Source organism: Petaurus breviceps, unplaced genomic scaffold (genome assembly GCF_028583685.1).
Source record: "Petaurus breviceps papuanus isolate PSGF00001 unplaced genomic scaffold, PetGlider_PUasm1.0 91011, whole genome shotgun sequence".
NCBI lineage: Eukaryota > Metazoa > Chordata > Mammalia > Diprotodontia > Petauridae > Petaurus > Petaurus breviceps.
The window spans coordinates 40,268-55,134 of record NW_027187397.1 but is presented as its reverse complement, the minus strand read 5'-3'; the positions used below and the strand labels follow the sequence as shown (position 1 = coordinate 55,134).

The window sequence follows — 14,867 nt, the reverse complement described above, 5'->3', positions numbered from 1 at the left end:
ACATGGCAAGAAACTGAAAACACCCTTGCAAGACTGGTTGCCAGAGATAAAGAAAAAGGAGAAAGGAAATGAGCATGGGGAAATGAAGAAAGAGAAGGAGAGAGGACATTGGTGGTAAGAGAGGGAAAGCAGGGAAGAAGGATGTAGAGGAAGAACCCTTATCTTTCCATCTTCTCCATAGGACTGGTATGATATACTTGGTCACAAGCTTTGCTAAAATCTAAGTAAACTATATCCACAGCATTTCCCTCATCTACTAGTTTGGTAATTCTATCAAAAAAGGGAATGGGTTAGTCTGACATTACTTGTTCTCAATGAACCCATGCCAGCTCTCATTTCTTCCTTTTCTGAATGTTCACCAACCATCTCTCATTTTTGTTTATTTTTTCCAGCAAAATCAAGTTAATTAACCTATTATTTTCAGACTCTTCTCTTCCCTTTTTTGAAAATCAGACACTTGTCCATCTCTAACCTTCTGGTGCACTCTTCCTTTTCCTGTGATCTTTTTTAAATGTCACTGGACATTAATTTTTATGAATTGCATCTGCCAGTTCTTTCAGGATGTGAAGATGTAGTTCATTTGGGCCAAGTGACTTGAATGCACTAGGTACTCACTATCACCTTACTTCACTCCTGTCACTCTTTCTTAATAGAAAGCTATAAGTGAAACATAATCCATGACCCTTAAGCCTTCAGTTTGTTGCCCAAGATGATAATTGTTGGCAATATTTTTTTAGGCTCTTTATGATTGTGTTATTGGAGCTCAAGTCACAAGTCACAAGAAACAAACAGTTGCCATCCATTTTGATAAATTGAGGGAAAATCTCAGTTCTGTCTTCGGGGGGGGGGTATGTTTGTTTATGTGTGTGTGTGTGTGTGTGTGTGTGTTTTCTTCTTGTCAAGGAGAACCTCAAATCTGTATTTGAGCAGTACTTGTATAACTGTCTTCTTCTTTCCCTTTCTAATCTGTGTTGCCCTCTTCTATTCCCTATTATCCTAACAAGGGTTAAGTCTCCCCATCATCCCAAATCCCTTTTTTTTCCCTTCAACAGATTTCCATATGACATATCCATTTATCCCCTCACCGCATAGTAAATGAAGCACTCATTTTGGAGTCATAAAGACCAGAATTCAAATCTGACCTCAGAAACTAAGTAGCTGTGCTCAGCTTGGAAAGTCACTTGACCTCTGCTTTCACAAAGTCCCTCAACTGTAAAGTGGGGATGTTGTTCCTCTGCAGTCATTTTCAATCATGTCTGACTCTTCATGACCCCATTTGGGCTTTTCTTGGCAAAGATATTGGAGTGGATTCCCATTTCTTTCTCAAGCTCATTTTATAGATGAGGAAACTGAGACAAACAGGGTTGAGTGACTTGCCCAGGTTCACACAACTAGTCAGTGTCTGAGGTTGAATTTGAACTCAGATCCTCCTGATTCCAGGCCCAGCTCTCTATCCATTGTACCACCCAGCTGTACACGTAAATGGTATAGCACATCAAAAACTTAGTAGATAAGTCTTAGAGAATCTCCTCAGGCTTAAAGTGGTTAAATGACTTTTCCACGGTCAGGTGGCTTAGTGTGAGAGACAGGATTTGAACACTGGTTTTCCTGGCTTTAACATTCTATGCATTAAGGGATGCTACTTATTTTCATAGGAATCTCTCTTCATACTATACAACACTACATCACCCCTTTTATCTAATCTGTTCTTTTTTATTCTATAGTTTTCTTTTTTTTGTAGTCCTTTGTCCTACTTTAGAAGGGAAAACAGTCCTTGTTTCTATTCATGCAGTTAGTTATTAGCTGGTTTTTTGAGAAATGCAGTCTTTTCCTTTCATATTACAGCAACTTTCCTCAACAGATGCTGAAACTAAAACATTCAGTTCTTTGTTGATCTTACTGCTATCTCTCCTGAGTTTTCTTGAATATTCACTATAGCTAGGGCTGCTAATCAGACTTATTTCTTTCCTCCAATTATCTGCCATTTGTCAAAGTGGGTTCAATCTGTAATTAGTATATTGCTTGCCAAAGCCCTAATGAAAACGGAAGCTATCTTCAGCTGTTAACTGTGAGAAGGTTTTATGTAGAAATCTAACTTCTGGTCACCTCTCACCTTTTCCTTTTTCTCCTTTCTCCTATTCTCAACTCTTGGTTCTTTGCTCTGCCATTGCATCCCAACCAAAAGCCCAGAATGTCACCTTTAAAGCATTTTTAGATTATTTTTCTGCCTTTTTTCACCTATCTGATGCTGTTTTTCTAGGTACTCTTAGCTTCAATTAGATGTCCTAAAAGTCATTTGGTCTAGTCATCTACCTTGGACAGATAATGTGGGTCAGACCCTCTTGGGATGGAGCTGGCTACGACACAAGTTGCATTTTAGTATCATTGAACCCCAGAGCTAGAAAGAACCTCAGAGGTCATCTAGTCTAATTCATGTTTTTTAATAAGAATACCCTCCACAGAATCACCAGAAAATGGTCATCTGATCTCTACTTAAAGGCCCCCATAGAAGGAGAAAAGTAGAGGATATTTTCAATGATCCTCTGATGACATGGTCTCCAATACCCTCCAAAGCCTTGATTCTAGTCTAGCTTTTAATGCCTTTTGTGACAAAGAGTGGGGAGAATTGGAAGTGAATCAGAAGACCCATTTACAATCTTGTGCAACCATTGACATCATCTCTCTGAGACTTAGAAATAATACATGCCCTATTGATCTCAAAGAATTGTTGTGAGAAAAATATTTTGTAAATTATAAAGGACTATTCAGATACATTTTTATTAGTTTTATTTCATTCCCAGAACCAAATACCACATCCAAATGTGGTACAACCAAAATAAATGATGGTTTCATTCTGAAAATTCTCTTATTTTTATTACTGAAATATTCATCTCTGTTTTTCCCCCAGTGATGAAAATTGCAACCAAGTACAGTAGTCTGTACACAATCTCTTCTATCACAATCCTGATCCCTTTGGACAACATAAACTTCTCTGTTGTATGCCTCGCCTGATCAAGTGTCTGTGATCAGAGCATCGCTGAACAGAATTATTTCTACCATCAAGCATTCCAAAGAATCTTGGATGATTTTGGTCTATAGAAGGGAGACAATTTGTTGGAAGAGAAACTTACAACTGTGTTTTGTTCTACCAAATTAAATGCTTTTTCATAATCAACTCATAGTAAGCCCAATAGGATCCCATATTCTCCACATCCTTTAGTAATTTGCACAATTATAAAGATGTGATCCATCACTGGCCTAAAGCCTTCCTTTTCCCTTACCCTCATCAAGGATGCCCTTGAATACTGTATATATGAAGCTCATAAATATCATGTATAGATGAGAAAGTAGACTGAGAAAAGGAAGAGAGCCATAGAATAACAGCAATCAGGAATAGTAGTAGTGAGAGGGAGAGTTTTTGAAAAGTTGAATAGGCTTGGTTGTATTTATAAGCAGCAGAGAAGGAACCAGTAGAGGAGACATAATTAAAGATCCTTTCTATGATTGGCAAGTCAAGCACACAGGGAGCTTTTTAGGCTACTTAGGCCTCCTTTTTATGGCAATGGAATTCCTTCTGTATAAAATTATTATAATCTTTCTATTAATATAATCTAATGGGCTGTCATGTGACATAAAGCTAATGTTCCAAAGTAATGATTAAACCATTTCCTCATAGGTGAGGTTGCTGAACAACAGATAAAACCATGGTTGACCATCTTTATTGGGATCATTATTGTAGAGTGGATTCTGTCATTTGTCTTTTCTGTGGTTTTCATCCTACGAGACAGAGGTAACTATGAGGGGGAGCTGAGGGCAGGGTTTACTCTCCAGAATGCTTGGACAGTTCTGAGAAGGAAGTTCTGGCTTCTTAACCATCCCTCAGCTACTGATGACTCTACCTCCTGGAGTCCCCCAAAATCTCCCATAGGTCACTCCCTCCAGATCCCTACCATAAAGTTACTCCACCCAACACACCCTCTCAAGGTCACTATTCTCCCCCATCCCCAACTTCCCCGTCTCCACATATACACAGTACCTGGTCAGAAGAGGGGCCCTGAAAGGTTTAAGAATTCCTATCCATCCATAGGTCTTCATCCTAAGATCACAGAATCACAGAATTTCAGTATTGAAAAGAACCTCAGCAGCAATCTAGTGCAACCCAAATACAAAATGAAGTACCACTATGACATACACAACATGTGATCCATCATCCAGACCTCAAAGGAAGGGAAACTCACTACTTCTCAAGGTGCCCCAGTCTATGCTTGGGCAGCTTTCATTATTAGGACAGACTTAAATTTGTTTCTTCGAAATTTCCATGCATTGTTTTGTGTGGTACATTCTGGGGCCACGTAGAACAAATCTAATCTCTCTTCTACAGGATAATCCTTCAAAAACTTGAAGACCACTCACATGACCCCCTCTTCCCCTCTTCTCTTCTTCAAGCTAAACATGCCTAGTTCCTTTATCCGATCCTTATGTGGCAAGGACTCAAGGACATTCACGAGCCTAGATGCCCTCCTCTGAACACTTAACAGATTATCAACATCCTTCTTAGACTTCAGTGTTTACCAGGAGTAAGGAACCTGTGGCCCTCTAGGTCCTCAAGTGTGGCCCTTTGACTGAATCCAAACTTCACAGAACAAATGCCCTTAATAAAAGGGTTTATTCTGTAAAACTTGAACTCAGACAACAGGCTGCACCCAAGGACCTAGAAGGCCACATGTGACCTCAAAGTTGCTGGTTCCCCCTAATGCTCTTCTGAGTATTTTTCCAGATGAGGGCTGGTGGAAGCACATTACAGGAAAATTATTCTCTCCATGGTCCTGAAAGCAGTCTCTTACTGAAGCCCAAAATCTAATTATTTTCTTCAGCTGCCACATCACACTGCTTACTCATATTAAGCTTGCTGTCCACTATAGGTAGTTTTTTTTTTCAGATAAACTGCTATCTAACCTGAGTCCTGTTCTAGTCTAGACTTTCTTTCCATTATTCCCCTTCATCATTATGCATTACAGTTACTCAGAAGTATTCTCTACACTCATCATGCTATTTCCCACCACCATGTATTTACACAGGCATTGCCCATATATAGAATGCACTCCTTACACACTGCTTCATTGGCAAATCCTTAATTGCCTTCAGAGCTTAATCACTTTTATTTAGCCAATGTGGATGAAGTCCCAACTATATAGGCAAACTTTCTGCTGTGTCCTGGGCTAGAGTGGTAGAAGTTCCTTGTCCCTTTCTTTAACCTCAATCTGCACAAGAAAGAAGGGAGAGCATTCCAGACATGGGGGACAGCCTAAGAAAAAGCATAAAGAGGGGAGGTATAAGAAATGATGTGTAGGCCAGTATGGCTAGGTGAGAGAGGGAGTAAAGGAAGGTCTGGAATATGTTTAGAGGATGAAAAGGTAGGAAGGGGCAAGGTTGAGAAGAGCTTTACCTGACACATATAGGAATTTACTGAGTAGTGGGGTGACATAGACCTTTGCTTTAAGGAAATCACCTTGGCAACTCTGCAGAGGATGGATTAGAGTATGGTATAATTTGAGAGGGGAAGAACAATTAGGCAACTATTGAATTATATCCAAAATACGTAAGAAAGAATATAAGGTGATTTAAGGGAGAGGCACTGCAAACTTGGAGTGGGGGAGGATATAAAGAGCAGAAGTCTTTCCTTAACTGATGGGGAGGAGAGGGATGGAGGAGAATAAAAGAGGCCAGTGTTGTTACTGTCACACCCCTTGGTACTTCTTTCAGGAAACATTCTCCAGGTCTTTCCCTGGTTATGGGAGATAAATGGAATCCTGGCTGTGATGTCAGCATTTGAAATTGGCCTTACCATTTGCTATCTGTGGATGTTGCACACATGTGGAGGTAAAGGGCTGCGGGGAGATGGGAAGGTGTTTTGGGGAGGGGAACAAGATGAAATTGGAGTCCAAGGTTCCACAATTCCTATGGAATTCTCCACTCCCATGTTGCCCTGACTTAGAATGCCTTGTCCAGCCCTGCCTTAGGTCTGTGCTTATCAAGGAGTCTGGGGCCTGCCAGATATGTCATGGAAGCAGAAATAAGTGACCCATACATGCCCAGGACAGGGCTCCAGCTGATGGACCTTGGGGTTTGACCCCCAGGACTTCTTTACAGAGAGAAATTCGACTGGATGGACTGGATCATTTGGATAATTTTCATGACCTATGTTGTTCTCTCTGCTGTTGAACTTGGGATTGAACTCCTATTTGTCATCTGTCTATGTCTGCTATATATGACCACTCCCTCCTTCTCCTGGGCCACTGAAAAGGTAATATGAATACAAGAGAGTATGCTGCTCTCTCTTTCTCTTTCATTCATCCTTCCTCTTTCCTTTCCTCTCTACCACTTTTTCTCACTATAATTGTTCCTGATTTTTCCCCTTTGTTTCTCCCTATAGAATTCTTTCCTCTCTTCTCTTTTGCTTGTCTCCTCTTTATGTTTCTGTCTCTGTCTCTTTCTGTGTGTCTGTTTGTCTCTCTCCCTGATTTTGTCTCTCTTTATCTCTACCTCTCTGTGTCTTTCTGTCTCTGTCTCTCACTCTGTCATTCTCTCTCTTTTTCTGCCTGTCTTTCCCTCCCATTCTGTCTCTCTCTTTCTCTGTCTCTTTTTTCTTCTCTCTTTGTCTCTCTTTTTCCTCCTCCTCCTCTTTCCTCTTCTTCTTCTTCTTCTTCTTCTTCTTCTTCTTCTTCTTCTTCTTCTTCTTCTTCTTCTTCTCTCTCTCTCTCTCTCTCTCTCTCTCTCTCTCTCTCTCTCTCCCCCCCCACCCCACCCCCACTGCTGAACTTGGGATTGAATTCCTACTTGTCATCAGCCTATTTCTGCTTCCTGCTGTAGGGGAGAGATTTTGAGACTTCTGGCTCTGATATTTGTTGATTATGTTACCTCAAGCAAATTTCTCATCTATCCAACAATAATTTATTAAGCATATACAACGTGCCAGGCAATGTGTTAAGTCAAAGTATAGACAGGGTTAATACTAGGGAATAGACAGTGAAGAAAATCACCTGAGAGAAGGCACAAGCCTTAAGGAGGATTGAGAAAGGTTCCTTTTGTTATGAGTCTGGACATTAGGAAGTCTGGTGCAATAGAAGGAAACTTGGATTTAGAATCAAGAGACTGGGTTTGAATCCTCCTTCTGCTGCTTAATGGTTTTGTGATCTTAAGCAAAGCATTTAATTTCTATGGGCTTCTGTTTCACCATCATTAAAGGGATAGAAGAAGGAGTCCACTCTTACCCCAAATAATGTAATTACAAAAGGCCCAGGCATCTCAATTGAATAAATCAATAGATATGATTAGGTTTTCGTAGATAAACATGGTATAACTATGCCCTGATATCAGGAGTATTAAGTGACTTTCCCACAACTGTGTAATTAAGCTATTAGTCATTTATAGAGAATTACAGGCTTTTGGCCACTGGAGAAAGGCAGATGGCACAAGAAACATCTTGTAATTGGCCAAAAGAATCAGACAATTCCTGGGCCCATGCATAAAAACAGTTAGCATTTCAGGGGTGAATCAGGGGTGAAAGCATTACAGTTCAAAGTTCATCAGTTATAGAGTCAGAAGCAGAGAAAACAGGCCCCTGAGAGGGAACTTTTCTCTCTCCTCCTCCCTCCACTATCCATTGACAGTAAGTATCAGGTAGTACATTCAGCTAGGAGCAGAAAGACTAGACCTGTAGGAGACAATGCCTCCAGTCTTGAGCAAAGAAACACACTAAAGACAAAAAGATGCAGAGATATTCGGGCAAGGGGAGTCACACGAGGACTCTGAGCAGAAAGAAAGGATTTCTAACACCAGATGAAGGAAAGAAAGGCAACTGCTCAGAAGGTGAGCCTTTGTAGCTAAAAGAAATATTGTCTATAGACTCTAGAAAGTCACAGAAGACCCTCAGAGCAGAGAGCTCTGCTCACCAGGAACTTCATGAGGCATCCATGAAAAAAAAAAGGACTTCTAGTATCATTAAGTGTGAGTTACTCCTTTGCCATATATGTTCTCTATGCATGCCTCACTACATCAGGCTCTCAACTTAAACCAACCCTTCCCATAATGTATTTGTGGGAGAGTTTTGTGTGAGAAATGTTTTATATGAACTAGTCTAGCAATACTCTCTTGATAAATGCCTTTGTTAAGAGCTAATTGGGGCTATGGACTGATTGTTTAAGGAAAACACACTGCTGGGGCTTACGAACAACAATATGAGAAGAAGAGCCCTCAGAGTTACTCCTAGAATACTGAGAACAGTAGTTGCTTCCCTCTGGGAACCCAAAACAATTAAGTGCCAGTTCAAGTTAGGGAGAATATGCCATGCATGTACGTAGTTATTTACATGTTGTCTACATTAGAATGTGAGTTCATTGATGGCAGGAATTATGTTTTTGTCTTTCTTTGTATACCCAGTGCTTAGCACTGCACTGGGCACACACTAAGTGCTTACTAAATGTTTATTGACTGATTTCCTCAGAATGTGTTACATCTAAAATGAAGAGCTTAAACTAGATAATGATTGCAATAATAAGAATAAATAGCTACCATTTAAATACTGCTTTAAGATTTACAAAGTGTTTTATATATTGCATCTCATTTTATCTTCACCACATCCCTGGGAAATGCTATTAATTTCTCCATTTTACAAACGAGGAAACTGAGGCAGATAAAAGTTTAGTGATTTGCCCAGGGTCACACAGCTAGTAAGTGTTTGAGGCTGGATTTGAACTCAAATCTTCCTTACTCCTAGCCCAGAACTCTATCTGCTGTACCACCTACCTGCCTTTCAAGTTTTTCCCAATTCTATTATATTCTTGTAAAAAAATTAGCTAAAACAAAACGTATCAGTTGCAAGGAAGGAGAAGAGGGTACAAGGTCCTGTAGCCCCTGTTTCCTGGCTAGTGCTTTAGTATCTCACTCCCCTTCTGGATTCCCTAGCCTCTGATGTACTTAGAACCCTTAGAACCCACATCCCTAATCAAACAATGGCCATTTTCCCTCCTTGTGTTCTGTGCAGTCTTGGTGATTAAGAGTTGTATGAAATGTGACTCGATCTCAGGTAACTTGCAGTTGTCTTGGTATGATGAGATAAATATATGAAGTAACATTGTGTCCATCCTCTGTTCTAAGAACAATCTCAGAATGTAGGGTCACAGCTCCTACTGCCTACCTTATGGAATCCAAACTCCATGGACTAGACCCCCAAAGGCCCCCCCTATTCAAGGCCCCCCAAAATCCAGTCCTAATGTATTTTATTTCCAATTGCCCCCATTCAGATACTCCATGCTTCAGCCTAACTGGTCCACTCACTGTACCCTGAGTCCAGCCTCCAAGCCTTTCCTTGCCCTCTTCTCCCTGACTTGAATGCCCCTCCCTTTCCTCCTCACTTCTCTAAATCTTATATCTATCCATCAAGGTTCAGCCCCAAACCCACATCCTCAAAATCATTCAGATCTTCAGAGATCCTTCTATCCTCTGACCTCCATTGCCCTTAATTCTATGGACCTCTCACTATGGACTTTATCAATCTGTGTTATTCATCTTTCTATACTTTTATGCTGTTTCCCCATATTGACTGAGCTCCCTGAGGGTAATGACAATCTCTAGTTGACTGTTTTTTCATCAAAAACTTAGCCCACGATAGGGTCTCACATATATTTCAGTCTCATTATATATACAGAAATATATAAGGAGAGGTGAGGGTATTTGTGTAAGAGCGCCTCTGAGGTACATCAACCAACTTGCACTCATTCTCTCAGACTGGGTCACCGGAAGGAAACTGATGCCTCAGGTTCTAGGGGTGATCCTGTAAGTGGCTACTCCTAACTCAGGAACTCTCATTGATGTGCTTACTACTGTTAAATCAGTCAATTCATTTAATTAGCCTTAAACCAAGGCATTTACTAAGAAGGATCAGTAATAGTTGGTATAAAACATTCCCCTCCAAAAAACATGGGGCAAAATCTTCAGCAAATACACAGTTTCCGTGGGAAGAATGAGTTCAAACTTACAATGCATTGCTGCTGAGGCACACATGTAGAATACACATGCAGCATAGTGTAACACATTTCCAGGCATCAAAATCCTTTCTTTTCATTCTTACTTTCTTTCCTTTGTCTTTTCTTCTGTCTCTTGACTTCTCTTTTTTTCCTTCTACCTTCCTTTCTTTTTTCTTTTATTTTCTTTCTCTTTTTTCTTTTGTTTTTCTGTCTTTCTTTTTTCTTTCCTTCTTTCTTTCTTTCTTCCTTGGTAAAATGTTCTTACAGCAAGGGCACAGATCTCTGCTGGGAAGGCTGTTCAGGTGGATTCCCCGAATTTCTTTTTTGAATCCATCTTCCCTGCAACATTACGCTTCAAGCTGCTTCTTCCCTCAGGCACCCACTCTGTATCCATGTCTGTCCTGGGGGAGGGGGAGTGTCTTTGCTCCTAGATGCATGTATTTTATCCTGTTGGCCCAATAGGTCCAGTGACTTGGTTGTTGGTTGGGGATGATGGAGGAAGAATAACCCCTGCTACCCCATCCCCACTCCCACAGGCTTCTCCCCAACAAAATAGTCTCAAGCTTGACCCCATATGGCTTGCTGTTTTTCTTTAGAGGTTCAAGAAGTGTGACTGATTCAGCCAGTCACAAGGGGTTTCCTCTGTGATATATTTTTTTCATCCAATGGCCAAGGCTTATAAGTCCTATAAAAATTGCTTAAGGACCTATTCAAACATTGTAAGGTTATAGTAAAAAAAAGTCCTCAACACTTGCTTTAACTTTGTGGTTGCATTTTGCATTCATTGATTGATTACCTGGTGGATTCTGTGCCTGTATCAGCAGAGGAGGGGAGGAAAACTCCTTATCTTGCCTAGTAACCAATAAGGATAGCACTAGGAAGGAAAACCCTAGTAAATAAGCAAAACATCTCTCCTTGCTTTTGTTGAAGACAGGATGCTGGAGATAAGGGACTGGGAGGCTGATTCCAATGCATCTCTGGTCTTGTGTCTTTCCCTAGATGAATGAGGCATATCATGCAGTATCATAAATGTGCTGACTTTACCACTGAAGTGTGACTCTGATGGGAACTCAAATCACTTTCTCCTGATTATCCCTCTGCTACTGGGTCACAAGAAGATTCCTTGAGTTACAGAAGACATTCTTTATCACCTTTATTTATCTCCTGTGGAGAGTGAGCCTGAGGAAGTTTGCCCTCTAGTGTGCATCTCCTCCCCTCAGGTCTTCCCATTCAAATCTGTCCTCCACACAGTGATCAAAATGGTCTTCCTAAAATTCGGTGGTCAATGTCATTGGCCTTCTGACTGTTGATGAATAAAAAATATCCTGTCTCCCAACTCTCTCGTCTCCATGCCTGGCATGATCTGCCTCCTCACCTCCATACCCTAGCTTCCCTGACTTTCTTCCAGCCACAGCCTAAAATTCACTTTCTGCTTTTCCTGGTCCTTCCACCTGTCTCCCAACTCCATCTGAGATTACCCTGTATATATCTTGTATCTACAAGCTTTTGTAAGTTGTCTCCCCCATTAGAATGTGAGCTTCTTGAGGACAGGGTCCCTATTTTTTTCTTTCCTTTGTATCCCTAGTGCTTAGCACAGGTGCCTGGCACATAGTAGGTGCTTAATAAATGCTTGTCGATTTGACTTGGCTTCTTCCTACCTTCTTGTCTTAACATTGTACCCCTCCTACCCCCTCACACTCTATAATTTAGCTGTACTAGCCTTGTCTTCCAAACTCCAATCTTAGTGTTCTCTCAGAAGCAGGTGCTGGTGCAGTAAAGTAGAGTGCTGGGCTGAAGTCAGAAGACTTGAGTGGAAACCTGGCCTCAGACACTTACTAGCTATGTGGCCTTGGGTGAGTCACTTAACCTTGTTTGCCTCAGTTCCCTCATCTGTAAAATGAGCTGAAGAAATAAATAGCAAACCCTCCGGTATCTTTGCCAAGAATACCCCAAATGGACTCACCAAGAGTTGGGCACAACTGAAATGACTGGGCAACAACCACAAAAATGGGGATTATAATAACTACCACCTCAAAGGGCTTGCTGGGAGTCTCAAATAAAATGATTTGTAAAAAGTGCTTAACACAAAGTAGGCACTATATATCTACTTATGCTACATATAAATGCTTACCACCTTCCCTTCTCACTGTGCCACTAGTTCATTAAAACAGGCTATTGCAGCAACATTAGCATTGCCCTTTGTCCCCACAACCTTTCAGAGGAAAATCAGGTTCATCACTTACCTGAACACTGAACATCTGAAACAACACACTGAACATTTATTAAGTGCCTACTATACAATCCTCCTATATTCAACCCATAACAAAATGGAAATTCATTCTACATCACTGAAAAGTGGCTACCAAACCTACACTTAAAGATACCTGATAAAGAAGAAGTTTACATTTTACTTCTTGAGGTAGCCCAAACCACTTTCAGAGAGTTTTCAAGGTGAGGAAGACTCCCTGTGGAGGGCAGCTGTGAACCTTGAAGGTTTGAGGCCAACCACTTTTGATGGGAGAGACAGGAATTCAGAACAAAGGATTTGAGGACAGAGTAATAGACATCTAGTCACTCCATCTAGGCTTTTGTTCAGGCCTTCTCCTACTCATTCATTCACTTGGCAGACCCTGAGGACTGGGGGCCTAAAGAAAGCTGTGGTGCCTCAGACAAGCCCCTTTGCAGGTGTGGCCCTCCAGAATGGTTTGAGGAATATTGAGGAAGAACATATCCCAATACTGGGAGAAATAATCACCTAAAACACTGATGGTATTAAAGAGGTTAGGGATACTGAAAGGATTGGGGAGGCTGAGGTTCTGGGACTGGGAAGGTGGCAGACATCTTGCATGCCAACTATCAAGTTAATCTATGTGACCCATCTAAACTATCACTGCAAATCCATCTTCACCCTGCAGCTACAGAAAAGTATAGCCTTTGGACAATGTGGAGAAGGGAATGAGGGGAGCACACTCTGGGAGGAGAGATGGGAAAAACCAAGTGCACCAAAGGAACAAGTGGGCCAAGGCCTGAGGCTAATGGGAAAGAGCAAAGTGTGGTTGGGGTCCCTAGGACCAAGAACCATCTCCAAGGTTTAACAGTTGATCACATTCAGCTACACACAAGAAGAATAACCTTCCACAGTTATGGATATATTAGTATTTGAGGACTTGAGTTACTATTTGAGTTTTCTGTGTCTTCTGAGTTCTTCAAAGCCAACACAACTTGACCTCTTCTTCTCGTATCTCTGGGGACTGCTCCACCCACTCTCCTTTAAAGGAAACACAGGTGATTCCACAAAGGTGATAGTGATAAGGAATGCTAGATAGGGAATGCCCCTGGGAAGATAAACTGTCACACAGAGGGGAATCAAGTATTTGTTGCTATCTCAAGAATCTTGCATCTCTCTAAGCTTCACTTGTACTTTACTTTTAATGGAATTAAATGCTGCCTTCTTAGAAATGGACTATCCTGCTGGTAAACTTCTGCAAAGAATATCCTGTGGAATTCACATTTTTCATTTAGCAGCTTCTGAATTTCTCCATCATTTTCATCAAACCAGTCTTGGTGTCTGTGTGTGTTCAGACCCAGATGAGTGAATACAATGCTGTACACCAAATTTCTAAAAGCTGCCCACTCTTTTTCTGCTCCACTGTTACCAGCTGTGTGTTGGCTCAAATTTCCCTCCAAGTTTGTAAGCACTCTAATCTGTTGACATTAATTCTTCTAGTAGCCATTTTGCCTTGAGGTCACCATTTTTTTTAATGCAAATATTTAGCTTGGAGAGGATAATTCTATGATTAGTCCAGCACTCTGCACCACACATTGCTTTTGTTATTCTCACATCCTGTCTATCTCTTCTCCTTACAATCACATAGTGGATTAAATGCTGATGTTTGCTGTGAGGATATGTCCATGAAGTTTTATTGTGTTTAGGTAAATGGAAGACAGTGTTGGTGATAAGAAGGCCATGAGATGCACAAGTTTTCAGTAGTAAGTGAGCATGGCTGTTACTATTTCCAACTCCTTTCCTCCTAAGGACTCCCTGCTATGTCTAGTAGTCTGAGCCTACTCCAGCATTAAAGTCACCCAGAATTATAAGCTTGTCCTCTTTTGACGCATTGATGATAAGGGTCTCCAAGTCTTCATTAAATTTTTCTTTGACCTCATCAGGGTTCATCATGGTGAGAGCATAGTACTGATGATGGTGGCATGGCATTTTCCTGAAAGTGGCAATCACATTGTCATGAATCTGTCATTCACTCCACTAGATAGGCATACAAGTTTGTTGACTAGGTTAGTTTTGATTGCAAAACCTACACCAGCTTCATGGCATTCCCCTTCACTGCAGTCACTCCAGAAAATCATGAATCACCTCAGATTCCAGTAGGTTGGCCTTCATTTGCCAACCTTGTTTCACTCAGGGCTTGGATGTGATACCTTCTGAGTTCTCTCACAACAAGAGGTAATCAACTTTCAGGTCTACTGGATTTTGTGCTGCCTATAAGTATAAGCACATTCCATGTAGCAATTGTGAGTGGAATCATCTTTGCAGAAGTTTTTGTACAATTTTTTGTGTTTTGACCATAGCATGGGATCCCTACCTGCCATGGTACTCAGGCCAGAATTAGGTAAGCACACAATTTTTAGGGCACCTTTTCTAGCCTCTTCCTCACTCCAGGAGGTGAACAATGTGATCCTTAAAAGGCTACTCAGACACCTAGGGGGCTGCTAAATCCCAGTGCTTCTTCCAATGAGAAGACCCTATGACGTGGGCTGCCTGTGTGCAAGGTTGTAACTACAACTCCTATATACCTAGACCTGCTGCTTTGTCACTTGCCTGTT

The 14,867-nt window shown here is 41.1% G+C and overlaps 1 long non-coding RNA gene across 1 annotated transcript; it reads left to right on the top strand.

Moving 5' to 3' along the window:
• Positions 1-3,674: 3,674 nt before the first annotated feature.
• On the top strand, positions 3,675-11,361 carry LOC138153602 (uncharacterized). Its single transcript, XR_011166415.1, has 4 exons — positions 3,675-3,790; positions 5,764-5,880; positions 6,138-6,304; positions 11,025-11,361. It is a non-coding gene; the product is annotated as an uncharacterized lncRNA (long non-coding RNA).
• The last annotated feature ends 3,506 nt before the right edge of the window (positions 11,362-14,867 follow it).